At 45.8% G+C, this 24,106-nt stretch overlaps 1 long non-coding RNA gene and 1 pseudogene across 1 annotated transcript; both read left to right on the forward strand.

Annotated features, from left to right (window-relative positions):
* Positions 1–6,856: 6,856 nt before the first annotated feature.
* Positions 6,857–15,569, forward strand: LOC119853921 (annotated as a pseudogene).
* LOC122459245 lies at positions 7,785–15,569 on the forward strand. The gene is made up of 2 exons (XR_006279789.1): positions 7,785–7,823; positions 15,297–15,569. It is a non-coding gene; the product is annotated as an uncharacterized LOC122459245 (long non-coding RNA).
* Positions 15,570–24,106: the final 8,537 nt, after the last annotated feature.

Below are 24,106 nucleotides of genomic sequence, written 5' to 3' on the forward strand. Positions count from 1 at the left end.
ATTTGAAAAGTTATAATCCATTGAACATTATTATCTCATTGAAATATGTGTAGCAACACTTTCTGTGAAGTTAAAAGATCTTACTGTATATTGTTCCTGAAATATGTTGTGATTCAGCACAGATGTTTCTACTACAAAAAATTGAATTATAAAGAGGAAGGAAAACCCTTAACTCCATCTCTCCTATCATCTCTCTACTCATGACATCAATGACTCTCAAAGAACTTAACTGAGTGGGAATGGTCCCAGGCTGAAGAAAGGCCAAGCCTGTGAAATCTACTGCAGTGTATAGTGAGGAAAATTTTTGCTTTTAAGTTCATTTAGCTTGTTAAGTATTAATTTACATACTTCTTTTTTATTTGCTTTTGTAACCATTTCTGACATTTATGCATCATTACTAGAAATCACTTAAAATCTATCTTTTTGTAGTTAATAAACTTATTGTTTTATCTTAACCAGTTTGTTTGGATTAAGGTGCGTGGGAGCTTCATTTGGAATAACAAGCGTGGGGCATATCTCATTTTCCTTTGATGAAATGACAGACTTTCCACGAGCTTGCATTGTTCAGTAGCATGCTGAACAGTACAAGATGCACGTTTCTGGGGAAACAGGGCTGGGACTAAGAATTTGCAGGTGTTGCTGTGTTTGTAATTCATGAGTGACTGGTCAGAGTTCTCATCTGTTTAGCTGAGAGTGAATTTTGATCCCTAGAACTTATTAAAGCATCTTTGAGGCTGCTGTAATGTGCACTAGCTTGTAACAGCTGTTTAGGAACCATTTCAACAACTGAAATTCCTGGAAGACACCATGCTCCAGCCACAACCCCTCCTACTTCTGACATCAGGAATTAGTTCATCCAATACAGCAGAACCTCAGAGTTATGAACTTCTTGGGAATGGAGGTTGTTTGTAACTCTGAACAAAATATTATGGTGGTTCTTTCAAAAGTTTGCAATTGATCATTGACTTAATACAGCTTTGAAACTTTACTATGCAGAAGAAAAATGCTGCTTTTAATCATCTTAATTTAAATGAAACAAGCACAGATAGAGCTTTCTTACCTTGGCAAATCTTTTTTTAAAACTTTCCCTTTTTTTTTTTTAAATAGTTTACATTTAACACAGTACTGTACTGTATTTTTTGCGGGGGGGGGGAGGGTGTCTCTCTTGCTGCCTGATTACGTACTTCTGGTTCTAAATGAGGTGCATGGTTGACCGGTCAGTTCATAACTCTGGTGTTCGTAACTGAGGTTCTACTGTACTCTTTCCATGGCCATATATCTAACCCAGAGATGTCCTTTTCCATATGCTTTATGTTAAGGGGTACTTTTGTTTAATTGGCACCCATCCTTTGGGCAGTGCCATCACTGAGTAAACCATATAAAAATGGCTGCCTAATTGCATTTTGCAGTGGTATGATCTGCCTGGCCTAAATCTGGAAGGACATATCAGGGCTCCTTCGATCACAGGTAAGGCAGTCTCTGCTGCATGTCCAAGGATGATTCCATCTTGGACAAATGCAAAGCATCCTCACTCCATGCATTTAAACCCATGTTGCTTGGTTTCAGGCTCTAGAGAGGAGGAGGAGTCACAGTTCATGATCCCAAACTCTCTCATGGTTAGGGTTTATTTCCTTTGAAATGTCCCCTAATTTAAGTTCACCACATTTTTGATGTTTTGTTTGTTTTGGATACAGCATACAGGTTAAGAGTTAGGTTCAATGTTCTTTTGGGAGCTGTCTCATCCCTTACCTTGCTGTTCTTTTGCTTTTGTGGTATCCCTCAGCAGCTTATTTTCTAAAGTAAGAATTCTGGCTAGATGCTATCTTTAGACCAGGGGTAGGCCAACTCTTTGGCCTGAGGGCCACATCTGGGTGGGGAAATTGTATGCAGGGCCATGAACGTACGGCTGGGGTGCAGGAGGAGTTCAGGGTATGGGAGGGGGTGCAGTATGCAGAAAGGGGCTCAGGGCAAGGGGTTGGGGTGCAGGAGGAGTGTGGCAGGGGCTCAAGGCAGGGGGTTAGGGGCTCAGGGCAGGGTATTGGGGCATGGGGTGCAGGAGGGCTTCAGGGTGTGGGTTCCGGCCAGCACCGCTTACCTCAAGTGGCTCCGGGGTGGCAGCAGCACGCAGTGGGGCTAAGGCAGGCTGCCGGGACCAAACGTGCTGGGCGGCGGGTAGGGGAGGCGATGCGTCCCCAAACAGACAGGCGTGACCCTGCCCACACTCCGCCCTCCCCCCCCCCAGCTGCTGGGCTCCAGGGGGCCTGCCTTCCTGGGACTGGGGATGCTGCAGCGGTGCTGCCGGACACTCTCCCTCCTGATGCTCCAAGGTGCCGGCAGTCTGGTGCAGACCTGTGGAGGCACGTCGCCAGTCGCCAGAGCGCCCAAGTCGGGCTCCATACTCATGGCATCACTCTGGAGTGTCGAGATGCCGCTCTCTGGAGTCCCATCACCGGTCTCTGGATCACCAGTATGGATCTCTGCAGACGTGTTGACAGTCTCCGAGATGTCAACCCTCTCACTCCCATTCTCGCTCCCGGTCCACGGAGCGGCACCGCTCTCAAAGTTAATCGCCAGGGTACCATCACCGATCCACCGAACTCTGCTGCCAGTCACCAAAGTCACGGCACTGAGAGCTATCATTCCAGTGCAGATCCCCAGCAGAGGCATACAGAGAGGACCGATGGGAATAGGGTGAATAGATGACATCAGCACCAGCCTGGTCCCCCCCAGACAAGTCTCCCCCTTCTCAGGCTCTGAAAGTGAGGAGGAAGATCTGCTGGCAGGCAAGGGCCAACTTTTCACTCAGGGCCACCAATAGCTGCGTGGCCCCAGGGCCAGTGGCTGACCCCTTAGCAGCTGTGGAACCCCTGTGGGTTTCCCCAAGTGACATAAGGGCACCAGTCAGTCTCAGGGACATCCAAGAGATGGTTGATGACTGTCTCCCACCCGCCCCCAACTCAGGAGCGGAGCCAGAACAAGCTCTCCAGGGACAGCCAGCCTTGGCCGAGGCTCCCTTGGCAGAGGCAGTGGAGTTGGCAGACCCTCCTGTACCTGCCTCCTCCTCATCTTTGCCCAATGAGGTGATAGCAGGGCCTTCCCTCACAGTCCCCCAGGATGACACAAGTGTTCACCAGGAACTTTTGAAGAGGGTGGCATCGAACTTGGGGCTGGAAGCAGAGGAGTTGACCGAACCCTCCAACTTCCTGTTCGATGTGCTAAGTGTAGCAGCCCCCTCCAAGGTGGCATTGCCCATCCATGAGGGATTGGTGAAAATAATCAAGCGCCTGTGGCAAAACCCCTCCTCCCTGCCCCCCATTTCCAAATGGGCGGAGAAAAAGTACTACGTCCCAGCTAAGGGGTTTGAGTATCTGTATACCCACCCCACTCCAAACAAACTGGTTGAATCAGCAGCCAATGAACACAAGGGACAGGGCCTACCAGGATCAACCCTAAGAATAAGGAGGCAAAGAGGCTCAATCTCTTTGGCAGAAAAATTTATTCTACAGCCAGCCTCTAGCTGAGAGTGGCCAACCATCAGGCCCTGCTTGGCCGTTATGATTTTAACATTTGGCAGTTCATGGCCAAGTTCGGGGACTAGCTGCCAGAAGACCCCAGGAAGGAGATCCTGGCGATCCCTGATGAGGGCAGAGTGGTGGCCAGGGCAGCCTTCCAAGCGGACTCAGATGTGGTGGACTGTGTGGCCCAAACACATGGCTTTGACCATTTCCATGAGGCGTGCATCCTGGCTACAGTCATCAAGCCTGTTGGTGGAGATTCAGCAATCCATCCAGGACCTCTTGTTCGATAGCCTGGCACTGTTCTCGGAACAGACAGATAATAAATTACATGTCATGAAAGACTCTAGGACCATATTGCACTTGCTGGGCCTTTACACACTGGCGCCTATGAGAAAGCAGTTCAAACCGCAACAGTCCCATAGGTTCAGGAGCCAATCCCAATTGGAGACCTTCCACAAGAAGGAAATTGGCTTCAAGGACCTCCAAGGCCATCAGCCAGCCACCTTGGCTCACTTGAGCTCTACCTGCAGTCAGCCAGGTAGCAAGCAGGCAGTCTGAGAGTGCACCCAAGGGCAACCTTCCAGCCTGTATACAGCACCCTGTTATTTTCCAACCATTTGTTCCCCTTCCTCCCTGCCTGGGCCTCTATAATATCAGACCAGTGGTCCTCAGCACAGTATCAGGGGAAATACCCTCCAGTTTATTTCTATCCCTCCCTCTCACCCTCCCTCCCTGTCCCTCTTCAGGGACCCTTCTCACGAGCATCTGCTTGTTCCAGAGGTACAAGGCCTCCTGTGGGTGGGAACTGTGGAGGAAGTCCCTTGACACCTAAAAGGGAAAGGGTTTTATTCCCACTATTTTAATCCCAAAGGCCAAGGTGGGCCTATTCTCAACCTGAATATATGAATATTGTTTTAATACAACACTAGGAATAAAAAAATACTGGCAGCAGAATACAGCAACCTACTAAAAACTCTAGCTATCTTTTGTAAAATAAAAACTGCTCATGTACAGAATAATCTACATTCCCGCTGGTTAAGAGATGGACCTTATTCTAAATGCTAGATATAAAAGCTAGTTTAAGCTTGTTCAGCAGGGCTGAAATTCACTTTATCTGCTTAAAGCCCGAGTACTAATCACTGGTAGCTAGAGCCTTATTTGAACCTGCACCAGGTGAATTTCACTCTCTAGCTGTCCCCGGAAAGTGCGCTCTTGGAACTCGCAACATCTCAGCGTCACACATGTCAGCTTCTAAAGTTAATTTCATAATAATTCAAGGGACAACGTCAGGTAATTTAATCCCAACATTTAGGTTCCCTTAGTAGAAATAAATAGAACCTAATATGTATAGGAAATATTAGGATTTAAAACAAAAACCCCAACCCACGCACCCACCCACCCAAACACGGTCGCGTTTTTCTAGGGCACGAGAAATGCAAACTGAAACTGAAACTGAAACTGAAACTGAAACTGAAACCAGACTAACCGGGGCTTGCCCCGCTCCCCACGCCGGGTCGCAGCCCGCGTCAGCTGGAAGCAGCCGCCGCCAACGGCGAGAGGAGACTCCGCGATCAGCAAAGCCGGGGGCTGGGCTGAAGGGGCAGACAGGGAAAGGAGCAGGGTGGGGGAAGCTAACTGGAAGCGATGCAGAACTGTAGGAGGCTGCTGTAAAACTCCCCCCCCGATCATGCCCAGGTTCCCGCCCACCCCTGCCTAGCTGGTCCAGGCTCTTTCACCCACTTCTCCCATCCGACCGGCCCGGTTAACCTCTCCTGTTCTCACTGCAGGGGCTCCCCCGACTCTCTCCAGTACCCTAACCCCGGGCCGGTGAGTTATAGACACTCCTGGTGCCCGGGCTCCAGCAATATTCGGGGCCCGGCTCCGCAATGTTTGGGGCCGGCCCCGTCTCCCTCGAGTGTCCCCCGGCCCCCACTTGCTGCCCCTGATCGCCTGCCCCGGTCCCGGAGCCTGCAGCTCGCACCGGCTCCCCGCAGCAACTGCTGCCACAGAGTCCTAGCGCCCCCCATTCACTAATGGCAGGGCAGGCTGCGTTTACCCTGCCCTTCCGCCCTAGCCTTGAGCCTCTCCAATGCCCCGAACCCCTCAGCCCCCCACACCCTAATCCTCTGCCCCAGTCCTGAGCTCCTCGCACGCCCCAAACACCTCATCCCCAGCCCTCATCCCCCCCACCCTAATCCTCTGCCCCAGTCCTGAGCTCCTCTCACACCCCAAACACCTCATCCCCAGCCCTCATCCCCCCACACCCTAATCCTCTGCCCCAGTCCTGAGCTCCTCTCATGCCCCAAACACCTCATCCCCCCCCACCCTAATCCTCTGCCCCAGTCCTGAGCTCCTCTCACACCCCAAACACCTCATCCCCAGCCCTCATCCCCCCACACCCTAATCCTCTGCCCCAGTCCTGAGCTCCTCTCACACCCCAAACCTCTCATCCTCAGCCCACAGCCCTCACCCCTGCACCCCTCCTGCCCCCAAACTCCCTCCCAGAGCCTACACCCCTCACCCCCTCCTATACCCCCAGCCCAGAGCCTGCACCCAAACGCCGTCCCAGAGCCTGCACCCCTCACCCCCTCCTGCATCCCCACCCCTTGCCCCAGCCCAGAGCCTACACCCAAACTCGGTCCCAGAACCTGCACTCCTCGACTCCTCGTCCCTCCTGCACCCCCCACCCCCTATCCCTCCCGGAGCCTGCACCCAGCACCCAAATTGCCTCCCAGAGCCTGCATCCCTCCTGTACCCTAATCCCCAGCCCAGGGCCTGCACCCCAGACCTCCTCCCCCACCCAAACTCCCTCCTAGAGCCTTAGGCAGCTTGGGGGCGGGTTCTGGGCACCACCAAAATTTTTACAAACCTGCCACCCCTGCCCTAATCCCCACTGATTTCCCCAGTCACTCTGTCTTTGGGTTCACCAACCCTCATACCAACCCCGACTCACCTCCCCAGCCCTGCTTCTTGTAGGGCCCATTGGAGGGGCTCCTGCTGCACCCCAACCCCAGCGGGGGAGCACCCAGAGAGGGAAATCCATGACTGTGACCTCTGAGAACTGCCCCACACCAAGCTGCGCAAAACCTAGCAGCTGTGATGAAATAACAAGACATAGGGCCCCTTCATATAGCACAGTCGAGGCACGATACAGTCAACACACGTGTGTGATAGACTATTTCTGTGCAGGACACACACACAAGTCCTGCCCACAGTGGGGTATGGGGGGGGGGGCTGTGTCTTTGTTCCAGCTCCCATGTTTCTACACAGCTCAGTGGTTCTAGCTGGGCTCAGGCTGGCTTTGCACCGGACACGTATTGCATCCTACCACCTGCAGCTGCCAATGACAACACACTCCACCAGGCAATGTAACTCAAGACTCTGTACGGGGGGGGCAATCGCCCTTTTGCTCAGTGCAACACGAAAGCTGGCTGCAGCAGCAAGGCAGAGTGTGGCCTGACCCCCACTCCTGCACTGCAGAATTAAGATCCAAGGAGAACTGTGACCAACCCCGGAGTCTGGCGTGCCAGTGCGGGTTATTTGGTGCGCTCCCACCTAGGGCGGGAATGACGGTTTACATCAGGCGGAAACAAAGGGTGGGGCCGGAAAAGCGATAAGTAACACCAAATAAATTTGTTAGTCTCTAAGGTGCCACAAGTACTTCTTTTCGCGAATACAGACTAACACGGCTGCTACTCTGAAAATTATTCAGTGTGCAGGCGTCTCTTCTTTCTGCGTGCTGAACTAGGCCTCCACGCTGTTGCATTTCCAATCCAGGGGTAGCTACTTCTGCATAAAAGGTGGAAGAAGCAGCCCGGACTTTTCGGCTGATTGTAGCTGTTGAACACAAGACAGGAAAGCGCAGAGGCTGTGGGAAGAAACTGCAGAGTAACTGAAGCAGACCAGCCCGTAAGTAGCATTACTGTTCCTTCTTGTGAGGAGGGGAAGTAAATGGGGATGAGACAGCGTTAACTAACTGCTGGTTTTGCTTAAATGCTGAGAAAACATCCTACTTCCAGGAGAGGCTATTGTATGCAGTCAGGGGAATTTCACACAGCCTGTGAACCACCATATTTAGAGGGCTGTATGTAGTTGTGCTGGGGGGGGGGAGAAGGTGTTTTTCTCTGTCTTTTTTTTGTGGGGAGTTGAGAGTGGAAAGTTTCTGGGGCTCTCTCTTCACACCCTTGTAACTATGCTGATATTAATGGCCTGGATTCTCCACTTCCTTTTATGTTGCCTAGTTATATACAGGTTTCAGAGTAGCAGCCATGTTAGTCTGTATTCACAAAAAGAAAAGGAGTACTTGTGGCACCTTAGAGACTAACAACTTTATTTGAGCATAAGCTTTTGAGAGCTACGGGGATGCATCCGATGAAGTGAGCTGTAGCTCATGAAACCTTATGCTCAAATAAATTTGTTAGTCTCTAAGGTGCCACAAGTACTCCATTTCTTTTTTGCTAATACAGACTAACATGGCTGCTACTCTGAAACCAGTATCAAAAGCCTCAGTAAAGGCAAGATAGACCATATTGACCACTTCTTTCCCCGCCCCCATCCACAAGGCTTGTTACACTGTTAAAGAAAGCTATCAGGTTGGTTTTACCTGTGAGACTTCTTGAATTAGCTACATCAGATGGCCTTTTTAGCAAAGTAGAACCTGTCACTGCTGCAGGTAGTATGATCCTACAGTTAGCAGTTTCTCACACACGTATGGCTAATAAGGGCTGGGTGAAGGGCAGTGGCTTCAGCAGATGAACTGAGCATGCTCAGGAGCCGTAGCACATTACTATGCAGAGCAGTTTACTACACTACACCCGCAGTAAGCAATCTGGCAGCAGCAGAGCCAAAAAAACCCCCCAAATACAGTACAGTACCGTGTTAAATGTGAACTACTGAAAAAAAGAGGAGACTTTAAAAAAAAATAAAAAAGATTTGACAAGATAAGGAAACTTTGTTTGTTTCATTTAAATTAAGACCGTTGACAGCAGCATTTTTCTTCTGCATCATAAAGTTTCAAACCTGTATTAAGTCAATGTTCAGTTGTAAGCTTTTGAAAGAAAGAACATAACGTTTTGTTCAGAGTTATGAACATTTCAGAGTTATGAACAAACTCCATTCCCGAGGCGTTTGTAATTCTGGTGTCTACTATATATCTGTGCAGAGTGAGTGTAAAATGCTACCAAATTAGAATTCTTAACTCTTTCACTGTTTCAGGATGGAAGGCAGTGGGAAGGAAGGGCCAGTGGAGCCTCTGGTGTAAAGGAGAGCAGAATCAGGCCCCCTGAGAATATAAATAAGCAATATTCCTTTGCTCTCTAGCTATAAGGCTGCCAGCCTCCTTTTCTATTATTTATTATAATGGGGAGCAGGAAAGGAAGGTATCTCTGTAGAAGTTTTTTACTTATGCTGCTAACGATCCATATGGCTTCCTCTTCTGCCTCCCACCAGAGCTGCCAGTCAAACTGTGTGAAATTAGATACTCTCTGGGCAGTTCTTCCCCTGGCCACATTGACAGGATGTGCTGTGTTCAGCGGGCATGGCAATCTCGTCCAATACGTCAGCAAAATGGACCTGTGCTCATAGATACTTTAAAACAAAAACATAATAAAATGTTCATCTTCTTTAAACCATATCATGTGGAGGGAGTTTTAATTAACTTTATGCCCCCAAGCTTAAAAATTCGGGACTATACAATCAATAATAATTGTGATGCTGGGGTGGACAATAAGGAGGTTGTTTCTCTATGTCCTTAATTAGCTTCAGGAATAAAAGACCTTTTTAGAATGTGGTCTAATTCTGTTCAGAAGTTGACCATGCAGTTTTGTTCACAAGATGATCCTACAAGCCCTTACCAGACTATCATTTTGTAGAATTCTGTTTTTTGGTGTCTGATATTCCAAACTGCAAGCAAAATAACACTGTTGGGATTCCCTCCAAGACCTTTTCCACTCAACTGATTCAGAACACTTCAGTTCTGCAAGAACACTTTTATCCAGTTCTGTGGAATCCAAAAACTCAGTTCAGATCAGGACTCGTTACTAAGGTTTCTCTATTGGCATTTCAGAAATCTGCACCTGAGGTGATCAGACTCGGGTGTAATGGGGCAGGTTAGGGTGCATCACAACTCCAAAGTACATAGTTATAAATCAGATTATATACATATTCTAAAACAGACTAACACATGCATTATATTCTACATTGTATCACATGCTTTATAATTGGCTTACTAATTCTGTGAAACAGTCCCTGTATGAATCACAAGCTATCCATGTGCTACAAACTACTAGTAAGCAAAACTGCAGTTGCAAGCCTATCACACTTTACTATTTTTCTATTTCTTTATATACTAGCTTCATATTATTTACAAGATCCCTTGGGAATTCATGCTTTGTCCATTGTTAACCTGTGTTTCCCTACTTCTGTTTTTCTTTGTGTATGCAAGACCTACAAACTCCTGTGCACTCCTGTGATGCTGCATGCATAATTAAAACACCTCCCAGAAGAGAGAACTCTAAGGAGGGCTGTCTTTTTTTTTTTTTTAACTTCGAAAAGTTTATTTATTTTTCATACTGTGACTTAATATAGAAAAAGATTTAAAAGTTCTAATTATAACAGGCCAATAGTACATGCTTGCGTGTATCAAAGGTCCATTTATGTAAACCTATAATAAAGAAGAATATTTATAACATTACTGATTTTCTTTTTTTCCTAAACAAAATAATAAAGTGTGTGTACATATGTACTATAGATATAGGGCACAATTCTCATTTGCATTGAGGCCACTGAGAGAGATTGGGTCACAGAGACCCCCTTGGCACTGCCACCTGATATGCTGAGACTACCTCTGAGCCCGTTTTCCCTGGCAGCTTGGGAATTCAGTACCCCATCTCGCTGAGCCAGACACACTAGCCTGCTGCAAACACAGGCCCAGGTCTGAACCACATCTCCCAAAAGCTGCAGGCCTAACTGAAAACAGCTTAAGAAGTGCTCTTGTCTCTAGCATCCAGATACCCAATTCCCAATGGGATCCAAACCCCAAATAAAACTGTTTTACTCTATATAAAGCTTATATAGGGTAAACTCATAAATTGTTTGCCCTGTATAACACTGATAGAGATATGCACAGCTGTTTGCTCCCCCAGGAATTAATTACTTGCTCTGGGTTAATTAATAAGCAAAAAGTGATTTAAGTGGTTCCAAGTAGTAATGGATAGAACAAAGTAAATTACCAAACAAAATAAAACCAAAACACCCAAGGCTAAGCCTAATACAGTGAAAAGAGAAACAAACTCTAAACTGTAGTGAAACTAGTGAGATTTCATAAATGGGGAGTGTGTGTGTGTGTGTTTGTAAAATGCACGCAGCCAGTCTCTACAAGTCTCTTCTATCTTTTTTTTTTTTTTAATTGCAGGTGGGTTTCTGCTCCATGTAACACCAAAGGCTCAGTAGCCTTAAGATAGACCAACGTGTGGTTGAGAAGCTTCAAACTCTCTCCAAATATTTTGAATTAGAGAAGAAGAAATGAATTTTGCATATGCTGCGGCAACCTTGAGTGTCATATTTGACTGGGACTATGTTCTGTGGGAAGTTCGTTTGAAGTTAGTAGCAGCTGGATTTTTCTTCTACCTCAGTATATTTCTTCTAGCTCACTGGCTGGCCTCATGGATCAGTGCCAGTTATCGCACTTTGTCAGGAAAGGACAAAGTCTCCTCAAATATAGCTATCGCTCGTGGCCTGCTTGGAATTCAGAGTTGTGTGGCTGGGTTGTGGGCCTTGCTCATAGATCCAGTTTTCCAAGCTGACAAAGTGTATTCACAGCAAAAGTGGAGTTGGTTTCATTGCTTAATAGCCTCTGGCTTCATCTTGTTTGAAAATGTAGTTGTTCATGTGTCTAATATTGTTTTCAGGACATGTGATGTGTTCTTGGTAGTTCATCATCTATTTGCCTTTGGTGGGCTTCTTGGTCTGATAATTAACATAAAATCTGGACACTATCTACCCCTGATGGGACTGCTACTTGAGATGAGCACTCCTTCAATCTGCATATACTGGCTGCTTCGAAGGGTAAGAACTTGCTGTATTAATTGTCGATGATAGATGTTTCCATTATAAAACTCCCATTGCTTCCCCCTCAAAAAAAAAATCTGCAAAGAAATATTGGCCTTCAAATTGGGAGATTAGTAGTGGGATCAGGAAAGAATTTTTCTTCCAAACTTGAAGTCCTGGGAATCCTTAATTATAACACCCTAAAATACTTAAATATTGTTCAAATGTTTTTAAAATCTTTTTTCCCAGTTTGTACCAAAGAAATGAAAAGGGAAGATTTTAAAAATTACTTTACAGATTCACTAGTTGGGATCTAGTGCACAGGACTAAAGATTAGGTGACTAAACTCTATTTTTTTAAAGATATTTTTAAAGAGTGAAAATAGTAACATGAGAATGTTGGAGCTGATAAGTGTTTATGTATATTCTATGGATGCAGAGAGGGAGAACAGCCTTGAAGAGATCTTCCATGCTTGTAGGGAGAAAAGAAATCAGCCCTGCTTTCCAAACTGTAATCTGTTCTCAGCAATAAATTTAGTAGTTTAAACTTAAATTATAAAATATCTGGACTCTTTAGAATTACAGCCACAAGCCTTGGCAGGATCACCTCAGCCATTCTGCGGTGCTTTTAACGAGACCTTAAACATGGAGGTCCTATCTGTGCATATAGATGCTAGAGCAGTCAGAGAGTCATGGTTTGCCTGAGTGGTGTTGGCCAAAACTTCCCAGACCTTGGTAGCCCCCCTGCACTTTTGTAACATGTGCTTTGTTTTGATTGTCTTCCTCCATCCAACAGGTGGCTGCATCTAAGTGATGCTGTATGCACATAGTTTGCAAAGTGGTTTAAAATTCTTCTGGGCAAAAGATGCTATATAAATGTGCAATCTCTTGGTACTCAAGAGAAAAATGATTTAGAGAATGTTTGTATGGCAGTTTACACTAAACACAACAGGAAAGTTAATATATATTGTGACAGACCCAGAGCAGTGGGGTACAGGAATCTGGCAGAAGGCAAATATACTGGCCAAGAGATGAATAGTTTTCTGTTCCCTGAGTGACCAGAGTAGGGGCTGCCCTAGAGCAATCAGGCACCTGCTAGAACCAATTAAGACAGGCAAGCTAATGAAGACACCTGGAGCCAATTAAGAACATACTAGAATCAATTATGCCAGGCAGACTAATCAGGACACCTGGTTTAAAAAGGACCTCCTGTCAGTTAGTAGAGGGTGTGCAAGGAGCAGGGAGCGAGTAAGTGAGAGAGAGGGTGTGCTGCTGGAGGACTGAGGAGTACAAGTGTGATCAGGCCTCAGGAGTAAGATCCTGAGGTGAGGGTAAAGAAGGTGCTGGGGGGAGGCCATGAGGAAGTAGCCCAGGGAGTTGTAGCTGTCGTGCAGCAGATACAGGAGATATAGACAGCTGCTATCCACAGGGCCCTGGGCTGGAACCTGGTGTAGAGGAGAGGGTGGGCTTGGGCTCCCCCCAACTCGTGATTGGACACAGGAGGAGTTGACCTGGTCTGTGAGCAACACCCAAAGGGAAGGTCTAATTTGGAAAGGGATCTGGCCTGTCCCTGACTCACTAGGTGGGATAACAGAGACTGGGGAGATTGTTCTCTGTTTTCCCCCATGCTGGCCAGTGATGAGGTTAGCTGAGTGAACAGCAGGTTTGAGTCTCTAGCAGAAGCAGCCAAACTGAGGGCTACTGTGAATCTCTGAGGCAAGCAAATCTGCCAAAAAGCGCAGGACCCCAAGGCAGAGGAGGAACTTTGTCACAATATCTTAATTCTAGAAAATGCTGACTGCTTTATCTTGAAGATGCAATTTCATTTCTCTTTCTTTGTTGTTTTCTCTTCAGACTGGCTATGCTAATACCCTTTTATGGAAGGCAAACCAATGAGTACTGATCCATATGCAACACTGCCGCATGGTCCTTGTTTATCACATGTGGTGGGTGTGTATTTCCAATTGGAATGATGTAGGGGAAAATCTGGGACTTCTACATTTTATTGTTTCTTTTGTGGGGTTAAGTACACTTACATTAATCCTTAATCCGTACTGGATATATAGATCAACTCAGCAGCTCTTTGGTCCTGTTGACTGGAACTTTTCATTTTTCCCTGCTGTTTTTGGATCCTCTGGAAAACTAAATAGTGAAACATTCCAAAAGAAGAGGATGTAGTGTTGCAACAGTTATTATGATAATAGTAAAGTATGGCCAGAAGAATATGGTGCAGGTTTACTCCTGAGTCCTTGAAAGCAATTCTGTTTTCATGAAGTCTATGAATATATTGATCCCTTTGTAGGTTGCTATTAGTGCACTATACTCATTTTTAAAAAACACTTTTGATAATTGTGTCTATTTAAAATATGCATGCGCGTGCGCACGCACACACAATCTTTGACTCAGCCAGGATTCATGTCAGATCATAATGTAATATCTTATTTTGGGGAAAGTGGCAAGTTAGGTAAGGGAGGCATTGTTTGATTTGTAAAAATCTACAGAATCATAATTTCAATGGTGTCACCCTCTGCAATGTGGCAGGGTGGGTCTCACTGGCACCCTCTTGCCCCATCTCTGGGTCTCCTGTTAGTGGAAATTCTGATAATATAACTGTTAGAAATTGGTCAAGCTGGGTATTATCCAAAAGCCCTTTCTCCCATGAACACAGTGGTACAAAGCATGACAAACCCAAAACAATTATGTAGATATATATATTAGAAAATAATATCACCTTTTAATTATTCTTGAATACAGAAATGCATTGTTAACATGAAAAAAACACATTGACCTTTGGTAATCCCAGGGAATTTAGCTTTGATACATAGGACTGAAAACATTTATTCATCTGTGTCATCTCCATCTATGGCTCCACTGCTAGACATGTTGTCACATCGATCCTCATCTGTGTCACACTAACACATTTCTGTAGAAGGCAGATGGCTAGCCAGACATTTGCAAGATGATGAGCATCTGGTCTTTGCACATGATATTTTGATTTAGCAGAAGGATTGATTTGGGAGTGCATGATATTTCCTGCATAATTGGTGTGATCGGTCTATCTTCCAAGACCCATCTGTGCCTAGTGGGGGGGAAGGTAGTTTTGGATGGACTCGATCATCTGGAGCTATTCCATTGCTTGATAGCAGGTATAAATGCATTTCTTGTCAATGGCAATATTTGTCTGTTTCTCTGCTGCTTGGAAAACATCCACCTATGTAGCTCTGAAAGTGTCATAAGTTGGTTTTCAGATGGTAAACTCAGCATATGAACTCCTGTAGCGTGTTTGTGACCTCATCAGTGACTGCCTCAGCCATTCTGAGCACCTTGAGAGCGAGGAGAGAGTCTCCAGAGGCTGAATGAAATGCCTTCCTGTAAAATAATTTGGTCTTTATAGCCAACTTTCCAGTACTGTCATTTTTGAAAAGGTGTGGAAACCCGGCAGTGCGGCTGTTGAACAGGCCTGCAGAGACCCATGTCATTTTCATTCAGTTCGGAAGATGTATTTGTTCATGTGTTCCAGCTGTATAAGGAATGTTAACTGAACTGAGTGATGTGTGGAGCTAGCATGTATGATTGCCAGCAATCATACATGGGTCATTCACTCAGGCATGTTGTGTAGTGCCAAATTAAAGGCTGACCATGTTTGAATATATATATATAGAGAGAGAGAGAGAGATATATCTCCTGGAATGTGTGGTATGGTATGTCTGGGGTCTTTGGATCATTTGAAGAGACCAAACATGAATCCAGCCTTGGTCTTAGCACTTGAAGGGGCTGGGATTTGCAGTAGTGCTGGGGGATGCAAAAGGATACAAGAAGGGTGGGCCCTAATGAGCTTACGCAGCTGGATAGATACCTTGACAGAGCTATGCAGCTTTCTCCTACTTTTTTTTAAACTATAAATAAGGTTTTGTAAATCTGAGATTATAAAAACTTGTTATGAACAGAATAGTTTTTATTACACTGATTTTTAAATTTTCAATTAAAAGCTTTTTTTTTTTTAAGGGGGAAAAATAGGGAAAGGAAACTTAAGATACTCCCAAGCCAGTGTAAGCTGCTCAGGGCAGGAACTTTGTTATATTTTATGCCTTCTAAAGCATGGGTGAGCAACCTTTGGCACATGGCCCATCTGGGCCATGAGACACTTTGTTTATATTGACAGTCCACAGGCACAGCTCCCTGCAGCTCCTAGTGGCAGTAGTTTACTGTTCCCAGCCAATGGGAGCTGTGGAAAGTGGCGTGGGCCACAGGGATGTGCTGGCCACCATTTTCTACAGCTCCCATTGGCCGGGAATGGCGAACCGCGGCCACTGGGAGCTGCAGGGGGCCATACCTGTAGATGATCAACATAAACAAAATGTCTTGCGGCCCACCGTGGATTACCCTGATGGGCCACATGCCGAAGATGGCTGACCCCTGTTTTAAAGCATCCTGTACAATGGTAGTATTTAGTGAATAATACTGTTAACCTACCAGTGTGTGTTAGTGCAAAGGAACCAGAAAATGAAGTTGATATGTACACATTACTTTTATCAGTGTTTCTCAGGCTTTGGGTTTGAAGAAAAAATTGACACCCCCCCCCACCTGAAATATCATTTAGTAAATTATGAATAATACTCGGGGGGGGGGGAGTGGAGGCAAGCAGGGTAATTGCCTGGGGCTCCATGCCACAGGATGCCCCATGAATCTAAGTTACATGCTTCAGCCCCAGAAGGTGGGGCTTGGGCTCTGGCTTGACCCTTAGGTGACGGGGCAGAAGCCGAAGCCTGAGCCCCTACCTCCTGGGGTGTAACTTAGCTTGCAACTTCGCTTCCCAGGGCCCCCTGTGCCGATGGGCCTAGGGCAATTTCTTTGCTTCTCTCCTGCAATACCAGCCCTGCACTTACGACCCCCCCCCCCCCCGCTTCCAATAACTCATCTCATTACCGTGACCCACAGGTTGAGAAATGCTGATTTTTATTAATGTGACTTTCACCTTGATAGTGTGCCTTGAGCACCCAGATATCATGGGTATAGTATAAAAAGCTGAGTAAAACTCATTTACATTATTTGAAGAGGGGTGGTAAGAAAGGAGAGAGGCTCAGAATTTATTAAAGGGAAGTTCTACAGGTCTGTATCCTCTAAAATTATAATCTCATCAAGTAACCTTAAGTGTAAAAAATCAACTTTTATATACAAATAAGGGCTTGATTTCACTATCGGGTAGATCTATGCTGCTGCAATCAATGCAGCTTGTGTTGATCTAGCGGGTCTAGTGAAGATCCGCTAAATCAACGACAGAGCATTCTCTGTTAGACCCTGGTACTCCAGTTCCCCGAGAAGAGTAAGGTGTACTCCTGGGGGGAGCATGCGCAGAATTTATGTGCCCTGCAGATTTCTTTGCTTCCCCACAGACTTTTTGATGGGGAAACAAAAGGAAGCCACAAGAGCAGTCATGCGACCCTCCCTAGCAGTATGTTTCAGCTGGCAGAGAGGTGAATCACTCTGGGCAGAAGGCCCGGATGGTGGCTCCTACCTTGCACCAGGGTCAGCTGCTAGTCCCGGATGGGCTAGGGAGGATGGGACTTCCTCTTTCCCTGTACGGCATCCGGGGCTGTGTCAGACCCACTCCCAGATTTCTCTCCCAGCTGTAGGAAGCTCTGCAAACTCCCCCCTGTGCTTCCTGCACCCATCACTCCTCAGCTGTAGGGGGAAGGATTGCTGTACAGGGATCTGCTCCCCCAGCTACACAATCCCCATGCCCCAGACCTGCTCATACCCAGACCCTCCTACTGAGCCTCACCCTCTCCCCCACACCCAGAACCTCTGATGAGCCCTACACTCAGATCCCCAATGTACCGAGCCCCAACCAGCTGCAGCTGGATCCCCATCCCACTGAGCCCCACTCCCACAGCATCTGGACTCCATCACCAATGAGCCCCCCACACCCAGAGCCCCCTGCCAAGCTCTGTTCCCCCACACTCAGACACTCCTCCTGCTGAGCCCCAACTACCTTTACCTTGACCTCCCTGCAGAGTCCTGTTGCACCCAGAACCCTCCAACAAGCCCCTGTGCATCCAGATCCCCCACTGAGCTGCCCGCACCCAGATTGCCCCACACAGAACTCTCTCAACCCCACCCCCCAAGCCCCTCCACACTTGGATCCTGCCTTGCTGAGCCTGCCTGCCCACACCTGGTGCACCTGGCATGGAGGGGCATGGCCCTGGGGTGTTTCTGGGACAGGCCTGGTCCTTGTGCTTTGTCAGGATTGGATGCAGCCTCACTGCTGAGTCTGTGTCCCCCCCACCTCTGTGCACCCAGTGGCCTGTGCTCCCCAATGCCATGCTGGAGCCTCCACATTTATTTGACAAATTTGCAGAATTTTAAAATACTGTGCATAGAATTTTTAATTTTTTGGTGCAGAATGCCCTCAGGAGTAAAGGTAAGTCAACGAGAGAGTTTCTCCTGTCAACACAGTGTAGTGAAGACACCGTGGTAAGTCGATCTAAGGTACATCAACTCCAGCTACATTATTCACATAGCTGGAGTAGCGCGAGTTAGGTCAGCTTACCCCTGTCATGAAAACAAGCCCTTATGTGTATTCCTCATCTGAGCTGCCACTTGTAGACAGTTTGGTCAGGTTTACTGCTGTTATGCTGATCTGTCATTCCTCTAGACCTAGACCAGTAGTGTCTGTTTCCTTTAGGTTTCTTTAGCTCTGAAGGATGAGAAATTACTTGTGCCTAAATGCTACTAAGACTTTGTTTACTGTTGTAGGCCCAGACTAGGTGTAGTGCATTTGTAGGTTTTGCTAATGTAAAATTGACATACTCCTTTAGCAGGGCTTTATCACGCTCCCATATATATAAAAGCTCCCATTGACTTCAGCAAGAGTTGGATCAGGCCCTTAGTATGTTGCTGCCATCACTTAGAAAATTTTTGCCTAACTCTGAATGTTGGCAAGTGAATATCTTCCCTTCCCCTGTTGAGTGCTGCAGACTTCATCTTTGCCCTCATCAAGAATGGGCTTAATTATTGTAGTACTTTTTATCAGCCAGTGCTTCATATCCTGTCAAACAGATCCAAACACTCCAGCCAGGTGTTGGGTTCTGATTGCAGCTTTCACGTGTCATGTTCTTCATATTGACATGATTTGTTTGTTAAATCAATTTTAATTCTTACTTACAAAGCCTACCATTATCTAGCACAACAATGCAGAATTCCTTGTATTATAGATTTCAGCTCAAACTCTTACAGATTGCCAGCGGTGTCCAAATCCTGTAATATTTTTTTTTCTTGTACAGTAATTGAGGATTTATATACTGTGCCCTCTCTTTCTAGAATGCTCGAGCATTGATCTCGGGGAGACTCCCACTTTACATGGATTTAGAAGTCAGTTTATACTGTCTCTGAAAACACTGAATGTAGCTGGGTTCATTGTACAACAAAGTATGTTTCGATGATATGCCATCTTTGGGTTTTTGCATAAATCAGTATTTTGTTGAATAATTATAATGTGTGTGATGCTTCCATTCTGTTTTACTGATGAAATGTCTGCTTCTTCACTGTTCAACACTTTTCCATTGGGGCCTTGCAGTGAAGAAATAAGTTTTACAATATGTCATTCCATGTATTGACAATGTTTTATTACACATGTTAAGGATAACTTCATGTTTAGCAACTGGAAATAACCCCAGTATAAATTTCTTACATTAACACTGTTTATAAAGGAATAGGTAAAAAATTGAGCACTTTGAATGTATTGCAGATTCTTAATGTCAATGCAGCTTCACAGTGTTTGTCTTGTGTACAAGTGATTAAAAATGCACCACTTTGAGCTTTATTCCTTCAGTCTGTGTATTGTGTCTCAGCTGTGTGGCCTGTGTCTGTTAGGCCATGAGCCCAAAGACATGCATGTGAATAAATTACTCATGTATATGTATAAAGTTTAAGGTTTAACCAAAGGGGTCTAGTGAAATAAAAATTACAGTACAATATTTAGAAGAGAAACCATATCAACTCTTTTTTTAAGAACAAACTAATGCTTTTTTTTTTAAAGTTTTTTGCCTAAATTGCTCAGTATGCAAAAAAAACAAAACAAAAAAAAAACCCCAACCAACTGAATAAAAACTTTCTAAAGGCAGTTTACTAACATAGGCTATGCCTACATTAGGACTTTTGTTGGTCAGGGTGTGAAAAAACTAGAGTTTGGAGAGCGCTATGTGGGGGGGAGAGCATCTCCCACTGCTATAACTACCGCCGCTCGGTGGGGGTGGTTTTAATTATGCTGGAAGGAGACCACAGGAGACCTTTACAGTGGCACAGCTGCAGCAGTATCACTGTAAGGTCCATAGGCTTCTTAATCAGCTCAATTTTGTAAATTGGGAAGAAAGCTTGATTGCAGGATAAACCCCCCATGATTTACAGAGATGTCTTACAAGAAAACATAAAATTTTAAAAGAAAAGCCATAGCTTTGAACTGCAAGAAGGACAGTGTCAGATGCTACAGCTGTTATCTCTATTACCTGAAGAAACATATCCCCACACTCTACCTCTCCCCTTTTCCTGACTTTTTTTTTAAATCTAAAACTACCAGCTTCTCCATACCTTTCTGCTAAACGTACTGTTTTAAATCACATAAAAGTTTTAAAAGATTAACATGGGGGGGGGGGGAACAAGGCATGGGGATAAGACAACTCTGTGATTTGATTTTTTTTTTTTTTTTTAAGGGGAACTTTGACAGATTGAATTTTTTTTTTTTTGTGAAACTGTTTTGTATCCATTCTTTGTTAGTTGTCATGCCTTAGTATGAGGAAGTAGTGGTAGCAGCTGAACAAGGATTTTGAGGACCTCAGTGGCCATTAGCCTTCTAAGTCCTTTTGTGGATTTAGCCATAAATGTCATAATTAGAGGAATCCATTAGGAAGCAAACCAATATTTTTGTCACCATTTGGCCTTTCACAGAACCAGTAGCAAAACAATAAAACTAGAAGTCATCAAGGGGCCACATATTTGTATATATAAACAGTCTGGATGAGCTCTCGCCTAACATCTAGTGGTGAGCTGTGTAAAAAGACTTCAGAAGTTGATCTCGTTTGCATGGACACACCCACCCTGGCTAGGTTCTCAGCATGATGGGGTTGCTTGCCTAAATGATCACTTGTGGCTGGTGTTGGATCCCCAGTCTCCTTGTTGTTGGGGTAGGAGTAATAAAGTGTTATCCTTGTTGTGTGAACCAAGGGCAGCAGAACTATATCTGGCATACCCCATGGAGGGACTCACCCTCAACTAAACAGCACTCGCTAGGCAGGGGACATGGATTCCAAAGCCTAGTGAGTTGAGAGAGGTATAGTATGGGTACTTGGTGGTGTGGGCTGGGTTTAAAGGACGTAGGCACTGTTTAATTCTTCCTCTCTCCATGCTATAATAAAAGAGCTAATTTAGACTCAATTGAGAGGCTTGTTGCAGACTGCACAGCTGAAATCACTGATATCTAGGTCAAAGTATTAGACCTACTTTGGGACAATGTCCCTGTTGCAAGAGGCTGCCCAGTGTGCACCAGCAGTGAGGCTCCTACACTAACAGCTGAAATCACTGAGAGCTGTGTTAAGTGTGGGGGTCCCTGAAGATATCTTGGCAACTGGCCAGCTGGGTGGCTAGCGGAGAGGCGTGGCGAGAGGGCCAGAGCAAAGTCCCACAGAGGCATGACAATCAGCTATTGGGGCAATGAACGAGTGCCCATGCAGTGCAGTGTATAAGGTGCCTCCTTACCTTCCGCCCCCTGTGCCTTCCACGCAGGGTGGGAGGTGAGCTCTGAGGATGAATCTCTGAACTCTGGGGCTGCACAGGCCAAGGGCAGCAATTGTGAGTGGGATACAGAGAAGGGACGGGCACGTTAAAGGGACTCTTGGGTTGCTGGATTTAAGATCCTGAGGGGAAAAGGACACTGCCCAACTTAATGGGGAGTGGGTCTTTTGCTCATGGTTTGTGTTTATGAACCCTAGTTGCAATGTTTTCCCTAATTAACGCTGAGTTAAAGCCCTCATTTTTATGAAAAGTTTTTGCTACACTTTTGCTACACAGACTCTGCTTGCGAGAGAGGAAGTATTGCCTCTTAGTGGCACCCAGGGGGTGGTGTGTTGTTGTTCCAGGTCACTGGGTGGGAGCTCTAGCTGATTTTGTGTTGTATTGTTGAAAAGGAACCCCTAGACACTGAACCTGGCCCTTGTTGCTGCTGGCTCCACCTGGCAGAAGGGTTACATATATTGGCTTGATTTTTTTTAATAATGTAAGCTCTCTGATTCCAAAGTGTTTTGTGCCTTAAAGACATTTGATTACTATAAGATGCTTCCCGATTATAGAAGATTTGTCACTACCATCTATGTTCTGTTTATCAACCTCAGCTGGTGAGAAATCATAGCTCTGGGGGCTTCAAAGGAGCTATTTCAATTTACATCAGTTAAGGATCTGCCCAAGTGACTCCAGGATGTTGGCCTGTTGACTCTTTGGCACTTAAGATGTAGAGGCTCCAAGAGGAGAAAATTGGCTGAGCCAAATTCTGGAGCTGCTACATTACTCAAGACCCAAAGTCTGAATCTGACAGGAAACAACTTCAGAGAACTCCAGGAACAGGTATGAAAATTCCCCTTATTAAACCAGAGGAATGATTCTGAGCAGCAAAATTGTGCTAAGATCTGTACAGGACACACGACAAAGGTAGCCTCTTCCCCTAGAAACATGCAACCTTCTGCCCATCAGAGGTGGCAGCAACAAGGGCCGGGTTCAGTATCTAGGGGGTTCCATTCCAATAACACGATGCAAAACTGGCTTGAGCCCCCACCCAGTGACCTGAGACAAATATATACCACCCCCACTGGGTGCCTCTAAGAGGCAATACTTCTCTCGCAAGCAGAGTCTGAGTGTAGCAAAAGCCTTTGTTTCTCTCTGTTGTTAATGTGGCATTATGTTGGGGAAACACCACCACCAGGATTCATAACACAACCCATAAGCAGAAAACCCACCCCAAGCAAATTGGGGCATGTCCTTTCCCTTTGGTTCTTGAGTCCAGCAACCCAAAATCACCCAAAGTCCAACAACCCAAAAATCTCTGTCCCTGGTCAGTGCAGCACCAGAGTTTGAAAGTTTATCTGCAGAGTTTTACCTCCCAACCTGGGTAGAGATGGGGGAGTTACGGGGCACCTTAGGCAGTCCAAAGCCGCTTGCCCCACCTCTCCATAGGGCTCTGCTCTCCTCCGCCAGCCATCCCATAAATCGCTCCGCTTGGCCAGCTGCCCCTATGAGCTTCTCCAGCCATCCCACAAACTGCTCCGCTCCACCAGCCACTCTGCTCTGCCAGCCGGCCCATGAGCCGCTCCAGCCATCCCACAAACTGCTCCACAATAGATCTTCAGCCCCCCCCCCCCACTACTTAACACAACACTCAGTGATTTCAGCTCTTAATAAGTTTAGTTCTTTTGTGATTTCAGCTTGTAGTAGGGGAGCCTCAGTGCTGGGGTACTATAGGCACAAAGTGAATTCAGCTCAGCAACCTGTAACTAGACTCTTAATGGAATCAAAATTAGCTCTAATAGTCTACAGTGGAAAAAGTGCAATTAGCATGTAAAGCCCTCATCAGGGACCCATACCACCAGGTATTAATGCCTGTCCCCAGCCTCTCTCAATTCATTGAGTTTTGGAACCCATGTCCCTTGCCTAGCGAGTGCTACTTAGTTGATGGCGAGTCCCTCCATCATAACAAAAGGCCAAGTACAGTTCCACTGTCCCTGATTCACATAATCAGGATAATAACAATTTATTCTTCCTGCCCAATAACAGAGAAACTGGGGATCCCACAGCAGCCAAAGTGACCACTTGGGCAGCTACGGGCTCATGCTAGGTGGCGTGGGTGTGCCTATGCAAATGAGATCAGCCCCTGAAGTTCTTTTCCATAACTTGCTACAACTCACCACCAGATGTTAGGGTGGAACTCATCCTGACTGTGCTTACACGAGAATAAAGAGGAAACCAATGTACACTATGATGTGTATTTTAAAAAGAGCCAGCAACTGTATTTAAAATCATGGATGTGATGTACATTGCTGAAAAATATTTTTCTGGTACTTAATACTCTTTGGAATGACTACAAGGTAATAGACCCACACAAGTAAATTCTGTAAACCATAAGTGAGAGTTGGCCTCTGAAGCCTTAATGTGCGTTCTCCCATTTAGAAAACTTCTAAAATAAAGGCAGCAAAGAGTCCTGTGGCACCTTATAGACTAACGGACATATTGGAACATAATTTTTCATGGGTGAATACCCACTTTGTAGGTATTCACCCACAAAATCTTATGCTCCAGTACGTCTGTTAGTCTATAAGGTGCCACAAGACTCTTAGTCTGGATCTGTAAAAGCGGCAAACACAGCTACCCCTCTGATTCTAAAATAAAGGTCTCTCAGAATAAACCTTGTGCCAGGGCTGGTTGTTTTCCTCTCTCCTTTCTTTCTGCATCATTTCCTCTGTTAGCCCATGCTTTGTGGAATGCAGGGGCCATCTATTTATAAAG

Source organism: Dermochelys coriacea, chromosome 3 (assembly GCF_009764565.3).
Source record: "Dermochelys coriacea isolate rDerCor1 chromosome 3, rDerCor1.pri.v4, whole genome shotgun sequence".
In the NCBI taxonomy this organism is placed as follows: domain Eukaryota; kingdom Metazoa; phylum Chordata; order Testudines; family Dermochelyidae; genus Dermochelys; species Dermochelys coriacea.